Source organism: Oryx dammah, unplaced genomic scaffold (genome assembly GCF_014754425.2).
Source record: "Oryx dammah isolate SB20612 unplaced genomic scaffold, SCBI_Odam_1.1 HiC_scaffold_2, whole genome shotgun sequence".
Classification (NCBI taxonomy): Eukaryota; Metazoa; Chordata; class Mammalia; order Artiodactyla; family Bovidae; genus Oryx; species Oryx dammah.
Window position 1 is genome coordinate 175,713,537 of NW_024070186.1, and position 15,483 is coordinate 175,729,019.

The 15,483-nt window shown below is 40.2% G+C and overlaps 1 protein-coding gene across 5 annotated transcripts in view; it reads right to left on the reverse strand.

The window, feature by feature from the left end:
- Window positions 1-15,483, reverse strand: part of DCUN1D3 (defective in cullin neddylation 1 domain containing 3) — a 55,102-nt gene that overhangs the window by 32,564 nt on the left and 7,055 nt on the right. The window lies entirely within an intron of this gene.

Consider the following 15,483-nt stretch of genomic DNA (forward strand, 5'->3'; position numbering starts at 1 on the left):
CCTCACTGAGGACACGTTGGGGACTGGCGTCTACCTGCAGCAGCAAGACCTCTGTCAGCTCTGCCCCCACTCTTGCAGGCCAGCTGCAACCCAAGATGGATGAGATGGGAGGGTAGGGGGCTGCATCAGCCCCTGGCCCCCTGGCAGGTTGCTGGCCAGAGGGCTCCAGACCAGGCACTCCTTCTCAGGACCGAGCAGTGGGGCCTGGGCCCACTGGCCACATCAGCGATGCCATTTTATCTCATTTTTTTAAAAAAAGTGCAATTGTTATCCTGTATAGAAGCAGAGATTTGTAAATAATAAATCACCAAAGTGAAAAAAAAAAAAAACAAAACAAAACACTCTGCCCTAGCAAGTAGGCCTTACTTTCCAAAAAAACAATATGAAAAACATCCTAAAAGAAAGCAGTGGTACACAGGCTGTTTTTGTCATCACCTTTGAAAAGTTGAAGATAGCTTTGGATTCTAGAATAAAATATACATACATACACACACTCATACTCAAATTTTGCATCCCAGGATTGGGGGGGTCCATGAAATTTTCTAAAAAACTTTTCTAAATTGCCTGAGGGTTTTACCTGTACTGCAACCAACTCCATTTCTTTTACTCAAAACCAACTGCATATAGTTCAACTCCTACAGCTGCCCTTCTGGGAAGGACATGATATGCTTTGGATGCAGAATGATAGGGTCTGTACAGTCCAGCTCTATTCACTTTCCACACATACTTAGTCACCCTGCATCTGTTTTCTCACCTGAAAATTGGGACAAAGGGTCACTGTGAAGAATAAATGGCTCCTTCGTATCAGAGGATTTCAGTTCAAATGCTGAGATGTATTCCTTGTCCAACCAATCTAAAGTACCATCTCCCTCTGATCCAGCAGCACACTATTTTATTTCTTTAGCACATACCACTCTCTGAAATTCTTGTTAACTTATTTATTTTCCACTCCCCCTACTAGAAAGCAATTTCCAGAAGAGTGGCAATTATTTTATTCAACATTTTGTCCTGGGCACCTAAGCTTTATCATGTAAGTAAATGTTTTGATAATATCTATTGAATAATAATCTCTGATATTTATTGAGCACTCTCTACAAGGTACTAGTCTATGCACTTAAATGTATTAACTCATGACTGAATAAATGATGAGTATGACATGCTTAGCATTGTCCCTAGCACAGTTAGTTTTCAATAGATGATAGCTATATATACCAATTCTATGTTGTTATCAAATACTCAACAGTCAAGGAACCGAAGCCCTAAGGATGTAGAGTAGGCCTTAATTTCACCACTCAAGAGCTGGTTCCTAAGATCCAATTCCTGGACCCCTTGCCTCTCAACACCCTACTACCGTCAAAGGGAAAAGAGGAAACTGTCTCACTGTTCCAAATTATTCCCTACCTCATCAGTTAACCAGATAATGTGATATAAACACAGCTTCTCAGTCAGCAGTATATAGTCCTCTCTCTCCTTATTCTGCAAGTTAATTTTCACCTCAAACAGCAAGAGCCAAAATTTGAAGCTAAAATTGGGAGATGTTCACCCTGTAGTACCTCTTTTTGACCTGCAACTTAGTCCCCTGGGAAAAATCCACATAATAATGGAAATCACTCTTGCCTGTCCTTCAAGCAAGGGTGAAAGTCCAGACAGTTTATTCAAGCCATAGCCATGCAGCACTGTAGGAAGCTCCAAGGGTTCTCCAAGCAATGAAAAACCTTCTGGTGCTGGTCCAAACTGCTGCTTCTCTATCACAATAAACAAAGGAATGACTTTTAAGGTGTCTAGAGATGTAAGGGCAAAAGCCAACAGCTTGTTTGCATGCTATATAGTGAACATGAAGAACTCACAGCAAGTTTTACACTACTTAAGATATTTTTTTCCACTGTAGTATTTTTAAAATTTGCTTGATGACAGATTGGCTTTTAATTCTGAGGGATGAAGCCATTTCCTGCAAAGAGGATAAGGAATGTGGACCATCAAGGCCCTGCATCTCTTTAGAACCACTGGAGACAATAGACTATGTTTCTTATAACTGCCAGGAAAAGGCCAAAACCTAAAGTCCTAATCAGGGCCTTCACAGCCAGATGTACTTGCCAAGAAAGCAAAGGGCAGCTTCCACCTCTGCTGGCTGGCAGACCAGCCCACACATTCTGCTTAGCCATGTGAAACAGTCAGCTCTTGCTCTTCCCACCCTTAGGCCTAGTATTTGGGGTAGCGACACCAGTGACTTTTCTAGGAGAGTATTTTCTAAAAATAAAACTTCCACCTTTAGGTTTAAAACTGAAAAGAAAAATATCCAGAATTAGAAGTCTCTTTTAACATAATACATTGAAAATTATAAGTTTAAGCACTGGTAGTTGGGGACAGGGATCACACTACCACATGACTTCTAAGCAAGTCATAAAAAATAGTACAGGCTTGTTTAACAGCAGGCATCTACCCGTAATAGAGTTAAGAAGTCCATGTGCCAGACGAAGGAAAACTAAACTGACATTCCTCCTGCATTTGTTTCAGCAGTGACAGGACTGACACAAATGAACTCCAGCAGCAATTTACAAGACAGAATCATTAATAAACCTTTTGGGGAGGCTAGTTGAAGAAATGTTTGAAACCCTAACCTGAATCATTTTTCAGAAGTTAAATCAGTTTAATGGGGGCGGGGGGGGGGGGGAACCCTCTAAATGACAATAAATCACTGATTGAAACATTACAGGATTCCTATCAGCCATTCTTGATTAGCATACCTTTGTGTCAAAAGCAAAAACCAAGTGCCAGCATTTAACAGCAAGTTGCTGTGAAATCAGTCTGGTGGAACTAGATGAGAACAACAAAAATTAATCTTCAGGCCTAGATAGATATTGTCCGGATAATAAGATGATAAAGACCTCCTCAAAGGGCTTCTGGGTACCATAAATTATATAACAAATCTACTTCTGCCAGGCAGCCAGGATTAACTCCTATTCACTCAGCATGGGCTAATCAAAATGGAAGCATTATTATCCACCACTGCTCTGAAAAAGACACAGCAGGTTGCTCACTGCACATCAGTTTGCTGACATCACTACTCATTGTAAGAGAAGTCACTTAAATACTTTGTTAAACTTAAAAACAACTTTTGTACTTGTTTCTTACAGGTCAAAAAGAGACAAAACAGAAAAAGGAAATATTCATTAACTCCTTCCTCAGTAAGTTTTTCTGAGTATTATTTATTGTCTATGATGACCCCCTATTATAATAAATAATTATTTCTACTATAAGGCTTGAATGCATTATGCATTTTACCCCTATGGAACATATATATTCATGGCTCTCAAGGAGATAGCAAAAAATGACAAGTACAGAAAAGATGTTACTGTTTTAGTGACTACATCTTGGATTAAAGTTCCAAGAAGGCAGGAAGTGTATATGGTAAAATGAAAAGGGCTAACTGGCATCTAACAAACACTTTCTAAATTCAAATCCATGTTCTACTCTTTCTCAAAGTTAAGGATGATTTTTTTCAAGCCTACTTTTTAAAAATATGGACTTCTCTGGTGGTACAGTGGATAGACATCTGCCTGCCAATGCAGGAGACATGGGTTTGATCCTTGATACTGGTAGATTCCACATGCTGTGGAGCAACTAAAGCATGTTGCACCACAACTACTGAGCCAGTATGCACAACAACTGGCGCCCACACTTTCTAAGGCCCAGGAGCCACAACTATTGAGTTCATGTGCCGCAATTACTATAGCCCAGGCACGCAGGAGCTTCACAAGAGAAGCCATGGCAATGAGAAGCCAGCACACTGCAACAGAGAGCAGCCCCCACTCGCCACAACTAGAGAAAGCCTGCGCACAGCAACGAAGACCCAGGGCAACCAAAAATAAGTAAACACATTAACGCAGTTTAAACTGCCTCTTCCAAAAAAGTATAGTAGAATACAATCATTTTTTTGTTTAGTATATTTAAGTCTTTCAGTCACTGTAAAATGAGAGCTTGAACTAAATCAGTGTCTTTCCAACATGAACTGCAACAATCAGTAACAAAACAAGTTACATGCTGACTAAATGCACATATATAAACACACACACATACACATACAACTTATGAAGCAATATTTACTCTCACTTCGATGATGAACTCTAATTTACGCTGCTTCTTTTTTTAACTTGGTTTTTAATTGTTGGTTATAATCCACTAAGTAAATAATCACAGGTGGCTCAGTGGTAAAGAATCCCCCTGCCAAGGCAGGAGAGTCAGGAGACTCAGGTTTGACTCCTATGTTGGGAATATCCCCTGGAGAAGAAAATGGCACTGCACTCCAGTATTATTGGCTGGGAAATCCCATGGACAGAGGGGCCTGGCAGGCTACAGTCCATGGGGTCGCAAAAGAGTCAGACATGACTGAGGACACGCACCTACAGCACATAATAAGAAAAGTTCAAGATCAAACTTAAAGATTCCCTCCAATATCTTTATTGTGCCAGATACAATGCTAGGCATTTTAGAGTTGTGACAGCAGTTAATCCCTAAAGCTGCCCTATGAGGCTGGTACTTTTTTTAACTGAAAAATTTAAAAATACTGTATTAATTCATTTAAAACATCACTGCTATATTTAAAATAGATAACCAACAAGGACCTACAACAAGCACCCCCAGAGAATTCTGCTCAATACTCTGTAATAACTAAATGGGAAAAGAATTTGAAAAAGAATAGATACCTGTGTTTGGATAATCACTTTGCTATATATCTGAAACTAACACAACACTGTTAATATAACAATTTTAAAAATAAAAATAAAGACACATAATGTGTTATTATACATGTATGCATTTTAAGCAAGGTTATTGAAGTATGTATAGTACAAAGAATAAAAATATTGAAGAATTAGGGAAAGGGGAAGTCTGCATAAGAAAATAATAGCTTCTAAAAAATAAATATCAATAATAAATCATTATATGTTAACATAAATGACAATTTTATGAAAAATAACTATTTCCAAAAACTTAATAAGAACAGCAACATGGTTTTACATTTTTGCAAGTGTCTCTAAGGTCTGGCTTAGAAGACAGCTAATTTCCCGTATGTGCTTCTCATTCAATCTTTTGTGATATAACACACCATGTAGACTCAAAGTATAAAGGACAAATGATGTTAGTATTACTAAGAAGAGAATCTGGTCTTTCAGATTCTATGAAAAGTGTCTTGGGGATCCTCTAAAAGAGTCTTTGGGAGTGAGGCTGGTACTCTTGATATTCCTATTTTACAAATAAGGGAATACACTCAGAAATAAAGCACCTTATTTAAGACCCTACACTGTAGCACAGAGAAGCTCATCCAACATGCCATCAGTTCCCCCAGTTCCCCAGCCTCTTCGGTTAGATGAGGAAATGTGTCCATTTCTGGCCAAACAGGTATAGGCAGAAATGACACGATGAGCTATAGGCAGATGTGATACTTATCACATTCCAAGCCCAAGCCTAAAGGTGGCACAAGACATCTCAGCCATCTTTTCCCTTGCCATGGTAACCAAGACAATACAGATGGTACAACACATGACGGTGGAACCCACATCAGCTTGGGTCTCTGAGCAACTTCAGGAGCTGAGCACCTTTTAGCCTAAAACCCACGTGGGATATGCAGCAATAAACTTTTCAACAGATTATGCCAAATTTTGTTAAGCTCTAACTCCTGAATATCTATCCCTCCCTCAATAATTTTACAGTTCAGGCCTCTGCCATCTTTACTGCAGTATTTACCTGCTTCTGGGATTGCTCCCTTCAATCTCTCTTCCAAACTGCCACTGGAATGATCTTTTTAACACACACATAGCCCATGTGAATATGCCATGCCTCTACTCAAAATTATTTAATAGCTCCCCTTCACCTACAAATCCAACCTTAATAAGGTATACAAGGTTTTTTTTTTTAATTTGGCCTCAATTACTGCCATTCTCCTGTTCTCACTCCACATCCCTCGGGCATACTGAAACGTCTGCCACTTCCCAAGATGCCATGGCTTCTCAAGCCGCTGTAGTTTTACACATATTGTTACTTGTGTTTGGAATGCCTCCTCCCTCTCTACTCTTGGTATTTCAATCCCAGCTCAGATTTCACTTCTTAGAGGACTCCTCTCCTGACTCCTTCAAGTTGACCTAGAGTCTCTGTCCCTTCACACTTTCCCTTATTTTTATATCTGTTTTCTTACCATAAAGCTTTTAAAAACAAGGTCCACAAAAGACACTCAAATTTCCTCAAATGAAAATCTGGCAGCATATAAACACGTTTATTTTCCCTCACCCCATCCTAGAGTTGATCCTTAAGAAAAATTCAGACTGCACATACTTTACTTTGAATATAACGGTGAAAGAATCAAGTCTGGAGGCCAAGACTTAACAAGACGAGTTTTCAGCTCACAAGTTCTCTATGAAAGACCCACATTCCATCTGGGAAAGCTGCTTCCCTGCTCATGTATGTCTAAGTTGAAAACCACATAGACTGGCTCTTCTTTGAAAACAGTTTATATCTGTTTGGAAATCTTGAGTAAAAACAACCTTCAAGTGTGTTTTTAAAGGTTTTGTCCTGTTAAACCACTATTTATCATTAATCTTTGGCTTAAGCTGCCTGAGTCAAAGGTACTACTGCTGGAGACATTCAGAACTTGGTGGTGAGTGAATCAATTTAAACACTGTATGCAAATAGTAAAGTTTCAAATCAGAAAAAGGAGGAGCTTAGAGGCCAAACTGCCCAGAGGGAAGGAAAAACTCTGCTTCCAACTGGGGAAAAGGCAACTGTTAAAGATTTTTACCTGTTGCTTAACTTTTTATTATCTCTTTCTGCTAGGCCACGGAATGGTTGTGAGCTGGAAACTTAGAAAAGCAAATGCTCTAATAAATTAAGCAATTCTGGTTCTCTAACAGGAAGGTTTAAAGTCAAGAAAAGTCTGTGAGTACACCTTTTTTTTTTTTTTTTAACTTTAACTTACCACGAAAGTTCAAGTTTCAGCATCCTAAAAGGGCTTTATTTTAGAAGTAAAAAGGCTCCCAATGAATAAAAGGTTAGTCTACCAAGAGAAAACCAAAGTGGTGCTGGAAACATGTAAGAATGGCCTGAAAAGGTGTTGAACTCTACCACTACGTTTGCACATCTTTCATTCTGACTCAGTATTAAGTTTATCTTTTTAAATGTGTGGTCCTGAGTACTTATACTCCATAGATGGAGATTATACTATCATGGAGATAACTATTTGTATGATTGCCAAAGAAGTGTTTTTTATGTGCCTTTCATTTTTAAAAGTCCAACTATTCAGCTGCCCACAAGAGACCTGAACCAAGACTGACTGATACAATGGCAATTTCCCAAAAAAAGAAGGTATTAAACAACCTCACTCTAGGTTTGCAAATTCTAGTCTACAGACCAAGGATGAAAGTCACAATCCTTACATATTCCCTTTCAGAATTTCTCCAGACTCATCAGCAATTACCTGTAAATAATGACTAGCCTTTGCACCTAGGGAAATAGTTGCTTTCAGTTGCTAAGTCGTGACTGACTCTTTGTGATCCCATGGACTTGTGGCATGCCAGGAGTTCACTATCTCCCCAGGTTTGCTCAAATTCACGTTCATTGAGTTAGTTGGTGATGCCACCCCTTTTCTCCTCTGTCTTCAATCTTTTCCCGCATCTTTTCCAAGTCAGCTCTCTGCATCAGATGGGCAAAATGTACTGGAGCTTCAGCTTCAGCATCATTCCTTGCAAAGAATATTCAGGGTTAATTTCCTTTACAATTGACTGGTTTCATCTCCTTGCAGTCCAAGGGACTCTTAAGAACCTTCTCTGCAGCACAATTCGAAAGAATCAATTCTTCAGTGCTCAAGTCTTCTTTATGACTCAACCGTCACATATATACATGACTATTGGAAAAATCTTAGATCCGACTATACGGACCTTTGTCAGCAAAGTAATGTCTTTGCTTTTTAATACACTATCTAGGTTTGTCACAGCTTTTCTTCCAAGGAGCAAGCGTCTTTTAATTTCATGGCTGCAGTCACCGTCCACAGTGATTTTGGATGCCAAGAAAAGAAAATGTGCCACTGCTTCTACTTTTTCCCCTTCTATTTGCTATGAAGCGATGGGACTGGATACCATGATCTTAGTTTTCTGAATGGTGAGTTTTAAGTCAGCTTTTTCACTCTCTTCTTTCACCTTCATCAATAGGCTCTTCGTGAAAGTCGCTCAGTCATATCCGACTCTTTGTGACCCCATAGACCATACAGTTCATGGTATTCTTCAGGTCAGAATATTGGAGTGGATAGCCTTTCCCTTCTCCAGGGGATGTTCCCAACACAGGGATCAAACCCAGATTTCCTGCATTGCAGGCAAATTCTTTACCAGCTGAGCCACAAGGGAAGCCCAAGAGGCTCTTTACCTTCTGCCATTAGAGTGGTATCATCTGCATATCTCAAGTGACTGATATTTCTCCCAGCAATCTTAATTCCAGTTTGTGCTTCATGCAGCATGGCATGTCACATGATGTACTCTACATATAAGTTAAATAAGCAAAATGACAATACACAGCCTTGTTGCACTCCTTTCCAAATTTGGAAACAGTCAGTTGTTTCATGTTCAGTTCTAACTGTTGCTTCATACAGGTTTCTCAGGAGACAGGAAAGGAGCAAGATACTGGAGTGAGCTGCCATTTCCTTCTCCAGAGGATCTTCCCAATCCAGGGATAGATTCTACACCTCCTGCACTGCAGGTGGATTCTTTGCCACTGAGCCATCAGGGAAACCCTAAGGGAAACAGACTCAAAAGCCTGACACCTACCCTGAGTAAGGTGGGTCTTGTAAATGTGTGTAAAGGATGAGTACTGTGCAAGTCATGAAACAGATTTGAGTAAGAAAAATACAGTAAGCAAAATACAGTCTTGAATACAGATTCTTCCAATATGCTAAGTAATACAGTTTACTACTTCTTCTCGGGAGACAAGATAGTATGGATGACAAAACCAAAATTTACCAAGTTTAAGAGCTTGTGGCTTGGAACATTAGATGCCACCTCAATTGGGGAACATCTGAGAGTTTTTCATTATGAAATCATGTAAAAACTTTGTATTAAACCAATGACAGAGAAAAAATGAAGGAAGAAAAGAATCTTAAGTTACAGCACTGTCACCATTTTGTTCTATTTTAACCTAATCTTGACTAGATAACTAAAAGATCCTAAAAGATGATGCTGTTAAAGTGCTACATTCAATATACCAGCAAATTCGGAAAACTCAGCAGTGGCCCCAGGACTGGAAAAGGTCAGTTTTCATTCCAACCCCAAAGGAAACCAATGCCAAAGAATGTTCAAACTACCGCACAATTGCACTCATCTCACGTGCTAGTAAAATAACGCTCAAAATTCTCCAAGCCAGGCTTCAACAGTACATGAACTGAGAACCTCCAGATGTACAAGCTGGATTTAGAAAAGGCAGAGGAACCAGAGATCAAATTGCCAACATCTGCTGGATCATGGAAAAAGCATGAGAGTTGCAGAAAAATATCTACTTCTGCTTCACCGACTATGCCAAAGCCTTTGACTGTGTGGATCACAATAAACTGTGGAAAATTCTTCAAGAGATGGGACTACCCGGCCACCTTACCTGCCTCCTGAGACATCTGTATGCAGGTCAGGAAGCAACAGTCAGAACTGGACATGGAACAACAGACTGGTTCCAAATCAGGAAAGGAGTACATCAAGGCTGTATATTGTCACCCTGCTTATTTAACTAATCTGCAGAGTACATCATGAGTAATGCTAGGCTGGATGCAGCACAGGTTGGAATCAAGATTGCAGGGAGAAATATCAATAATCTCAGACAAGCACCATTATGGCAAAAGTGAACAGGAACTGAAGATCCTCGTGATGAAAGTGAAAGAGGAGAGTGAAAAAGTTGGTTTAAACTCAACATTCCAAAAATTAAGATCATGGCACCTGGTCCCATCACTTCATGGCAAACAGATGGGCAAACAATGGAAACAGTGACAGACTTTAGTTTCTTGGGTTCCAAAATCACTGTAGGTGGTGACTGCAGCCATGATATTAAAAGATGCTTGCTCCTTAGAAGAAAAGCTAGATAGCACATTAAAAAGCAGAGACATTACTTTGCTGACAAAGGTCCATCTAGTCACAGCTGTGGTTTTTCCAGTGGTCATGTATGGATGTGAGAGTTGGCCCATAAAGAATGCTGTGTGCCGAACAATTGATGCTTTTTAACTGTGGTGCTGGAGAAGACTCTTGAGAGTCCCTTGGAGTTCAAGGAGATCAAACCAGTCAATCCTAAAGGAGATCGGCCCTGAATATTCATTGGAAGGAGTGATGTTAAAGCTTTGGCCACCTGACATGAAGATCTAACTCACTGGAAAAGACCCTGATGCTGAGAAAGATTGAAGGCCGGAGGAGAAGGGGATGACAAAGGATGAGATGGTTGGATGGCATCACCGACTCGATGGACAGGAGTCTGAGCAAGCTCCAGGAGTTGGTGATCGACAGGGAAGCCTGGCATGCTGCAGTCCATGGGGTTGCAGAGTCAGACATAACTGAGCGACTGAACTGAACTAACTAGGTAACACACGGGTCAGAAAAATAAAAGACTTGAAGCCATCTTTATAGCAATTTTTAAAAACTACAGTTTGAAACATGCAACAATTTATTACAAGATGCTATATCAAATGAATAGCCTTTACGTTGAGAACGAAACAGAACAATATCATTTACAGGAGAGAGGTCAACAACCAAATGTAGACAATGAATGATGACAGTGTTAAGATACACAGAAAATGTCAAGGTAACACAGATAATACTTTAAAAAAAAATCTAAACCATAGACTACATCTGAAAGCAGATTTCTTGGCTCCTACTACACAATCAAGATTGCACTATTTTTTCTGGGTTTTGCTTAAAAAGAAAGTACCTCCCACAAGTTTATTTCATTTCCACCACTGCTCGTTTTACTTCTCAAGATTCCCACTATGTGAAAACCAATACAACAAAAAGTGATATGAAATTTTCAAAAACCTTGCCTCAGAATTTACGTTCATTTTAGGGCACACATCACACTGCACCTTTAAAGTGGCTTCCAGGAAGAAGTAAGGCAGAGATCATTAGGATGGGGCAGCCTCAGCATCTCCAGAACAGAGAAAGCAGTCACAAGCATGCATTCAAGAGATGGGGGTGGCTTTTTCTTAAACCCCCGCAACAGAACAAATGGGAACCCCTAACTCCTGTCTTAGGGAGTTCCCCAACAAGGAGTGAAAAGAACTAAAGATCAATCCAGGTTTTGAGGAATCTGCTAAAAGTGAGAGGAAGCAACATTAGTCATTCTTTGTTATTAAAAAAAAAAGCCACCACTTCTAAAGTCTATGCTAATTTAAATTCTACACAACCAACTTATGGGCATTTTCACCATGAATGCATAAAAATAAATTTGTCAATTTGCTTAAGTTAGGCAAGTTTTTTTAAAGCCACTCAAATTTAGACCTGTCTATTGAGTCCATCACCACAAAGTGTTTATGAAAGTATGGCACTGCACTAGAATTACTTAGTCTTAGAACTTATAAACACATCAGCTATTCCTACACAACCTTTATGATCTTCTATATCCGTTTACCATCCCAAGTATCGTTCCTCTAAGGTTTTTCTTGAAAGGATAGAAAAAATCCACCTCAATATCATGCTACCGACTCGATGGACATGAGTTTGAGTAAACTCCGGGAGTTGGTGATGGACAGGGAGGCCTGGCGTGCTGCGATTCATGGGGTTGCAAAGAGGCGGACACGACTGAGCGACTGAACTTAACTGAAAATAACATTATCCATGAAGTCATAGGTCTAATATGCTAGTTACGCTTTCATTAATACACGTTAATAAAAATATAGGATAAAAAGTATTCATCAGGCAAAAATCATCTCATGTACCATCAATAGTATAAAAAAACACCCCTTTGTACACTCATTTCAGCAGCACATACGCTAACAATGTAACCAAAGCCACACTTTGGGGAACAGTGATTTAGTACCAAATCCTTCATTGCAGCTAAGGAAACAGGCTCACAGAGGGGGTGTAACTTGCCCAAGGACACACAGAACTGGTGGCAGACTCTAGACTAGAACTGCATTCAAGAGATGGGGGTGGCCTACTAAAGTAGAATCTACAGATGGGTAAGATACAGGGAGAATTAGTCCTTGGGGACTTCCCCAAGAAGTGAACTTCAAGGAGTTGCTAAGCTCTTTGACAGCAGATCTAGGTTTTTCATTTTCTCTGAGAAGCAATACACAAAACATGGTATTTGCCAGTGGACTCTCAAAGAGTGTCTCGATGGGCTGAAATAAATCTGTTGCTTCCTTCCTGAACTCTCATGTGGTTTTCCCAACCTCACTGAATCTCAAGGCATGCTGCCAATGATAAAAATGTCTCCTGGATCAGTTTCCCACTTTTGGATCCAACAGTATCCTAGCCACTGATCTCCTGTCCCCATTGCTAGATTCATGCATGCTCTATATGGTTTCAGGAGGAAGATTTTCCATCTCTGGGTTTTAGGCTAGCTTTGGAAACAAGCTGGAAGTTTCCATTACAGAGTTACTCCAGTATTTCCCAGATACCCAGACCAGGTTTTATTTTCAAGTGATAGATAACGTGTGTCTACTATGTGCCCAGCAAGGTTTTATACACTGTCCCATACTTCCCATATAAGAGAAGGCAAAATGGTATAGTTCCTGGCCTGTTGGAAGCTGCCAATCCATGTGAGTTTCACTGTACATGCAAGCAGTTAGTAATAACTAACATTATTAAATGTTTATCTATATGCCAGGCATTGTGCCATGTCCTGCAAATGTCTTATTGACTCCTTACAACTATTTACTGTGATTATTTTCACTTAATACAAGAAAACAAGGCTTAGAGATGCTAAGTGGCTCATCCAAGGTCAAGTGACAAGTACATGGTAAAGTTCAGATGCAAACCCAGACTCTACACAGATGCTCTAACCTGTGCACTATGTACATTTGAAACTTTAAATTCACAGTGAAAGGAAATATGATTTCTGTGTATCTAATTTCCTAAAAGTAAACTTCTTTACTGCATTAGGGAATGCATGTATTAAATTAAATTATATATATAACAAAAACAAGCCATCAAATTAAAACTAAATGCATATTGTTACTTATCACCGAAATCAACTTTTGGTAACCTTACTCCTGGTGGCTCAGTGGTAAAGAATTTGCCTGCCAATGCAAGGAGATGGGATTCAATCCCTGGGTGGTGAAGATCCCCTCAAGGAGGAAGTAGCAACCCACTCCAATATTCTTGGCTGGAGAACTCCATGGAGAGAGGAGACTGGGTTATAGTCCACAAGATCACAAAGAGTTGCAAAGAGTTGGACAGGACTGAGCAATTGAGCACACTCGCAACCTTATTCCTACTTTGGGATATAACTGGAGTACTAATGTGGTATAATAAAAAACATATTTGGTCTTTGTCCCCAGTTACTACCAAAGGTCCTAAAACCCTTGGAATTCCTTTACAGATAGACTTCTTGTTATTCATTAAGGAGCAGGGTTTGGACCACACCTGAGTTTCTGATAGTTTGAAGAGAAGCTACCTTTGTCAGAAAGCCCAGGCATATAACTAGAACTTTCAGTCCCACCTTTAGCCCTTAAGGAAGGGACGGGTGGCTGAAGTTTCATCAACAAAGGTCAATACTTTAATAAATTATGCCTACATAAAGGAACCACAACTGAAACTGAAACAAGGCTAGGGGAGCTTCATTATAGTCCTGCCAGTAGTCATATATGGATGTGAGAGTTGGACCATAAAGAAAGCTGAGCGCCAAACAATTGATGTCTTTGAACTGTGGTCTTGGAGAAGACTCTTGACAATCCCTTGGACTGCAAGGAGATCAAACCAGTCAATCCTAAAGGAAATCAGCCCTAAATATTCATTGAAAGGATGGATGCTGAAGCTCCAATACTTTGGCCACCTGATGCGAAGGTCTGACTCACTGGAAAAGACCATGATGCTGGGAAAGACTGAAGGCAGGAGGAGACGGGGATGGCAGAGAATAAGATGGTTGGATGGCATCACCAGCACGATGGACGTGAGTTTGAGCAAGCTCCAGGAGTTGATGGACAGGGAAGCCTGGTGTGCTGCAGTCCACGGTGTTGCAAAGAGTAGGACATGACTGAGTGACTGAACTGAACTGAGGGGAGCTTATGGCTTCCAGGTGGCACGAGTGGTAAAGAACCTGCTTGTCAATACAGGTAGACGTAAGGGATGCAGGTTTGACCCATGGGTAGGGAAGATTCCCTGGAGAAGGGCATGGCAACCCACTCCAGTATTCTTGCCTAGAGAATCCCATGGACAGGACAGAGGACCCTGACAGGCTAGTCCTTAGGGTTGCAAAGAGTCAGACATGACTGAAGCAACTTAGTGCACAGGGGAGCTTCAGGATTGGTGAATACACTGATGTGCTGGGAGGCTGGCAAGCCTAGAGGGGACATGGAAGCTCTGTGCCCCTAATTCAAATCTTGCCCTATTCAGGTCTTCCATTTGGTTGTTTCTGAGTTGTAGCCTTTATAATGAAACTGAATTCATAAATATCATGTTTTACCAGCTAAATGAGTCATATGTTCCAGCAAATTATCCATCATGGGGGAGGGGGTCATGGGAACCCCTAAATTTGAGGTCTGCCAGACAAAAGTGCAAGGAGGAATTTGAGACAACCTGATACTTGCAGCTGGCACTTGAAGTGGGGCAGTCTCCTGAGACTGAGTCACTGACCTGTGGGATCTGCACAAACTCCAGGCAGTTTGTGTCAGAAGTGAATTGTTGGATTCTCAGTGATGTCAGAGAATTGTTGAAGGGACAGCATAATTAACCTCAGGAGAAGAGGTCCATATTACAACCAACTTAACTGATGTTTATTTAATTGAAGCCACCTCCCTTGATCTAATCATTAAATCTGTAGCTGTCACCAATTCAGAACAGTACTTGCCATTTTCAGCACTAGAAGAAAATCTGGCCTTATGTCAGATTCACAAGTACCTGGTAGAATAAAACTTCTTTTAAAAGACTAACGATTTAATGTGACCTGCTAAAGACACCATGTAATGTTACAGAAATATGAAGTCAAAATATATTTTCTTTAATTATTTTAGTTGTGGTTTAACTCACATTTAGTCCCGATGAGAGAATCATGAATTACCTCAATAGTTTACATCTAACTGTTCCCTTTGGATAACAGACAGTGTTAAAATGACAATCACCACCACACAGTATTATGTACTTAACTCAAACTCTAATGGACCCAGGAACAATACATTCCCTCTTGTTTGCCAACTTCAAAGACAAAAGTCAAAAGAGAGATCTCAAAGAAGTTAGGCTTAAGCAGTCAATCATGACCAACTAGTCAATCCTGAAGACCAATCTGGTCAAACCAGACACTGCATCAATGCACTCATCCCTT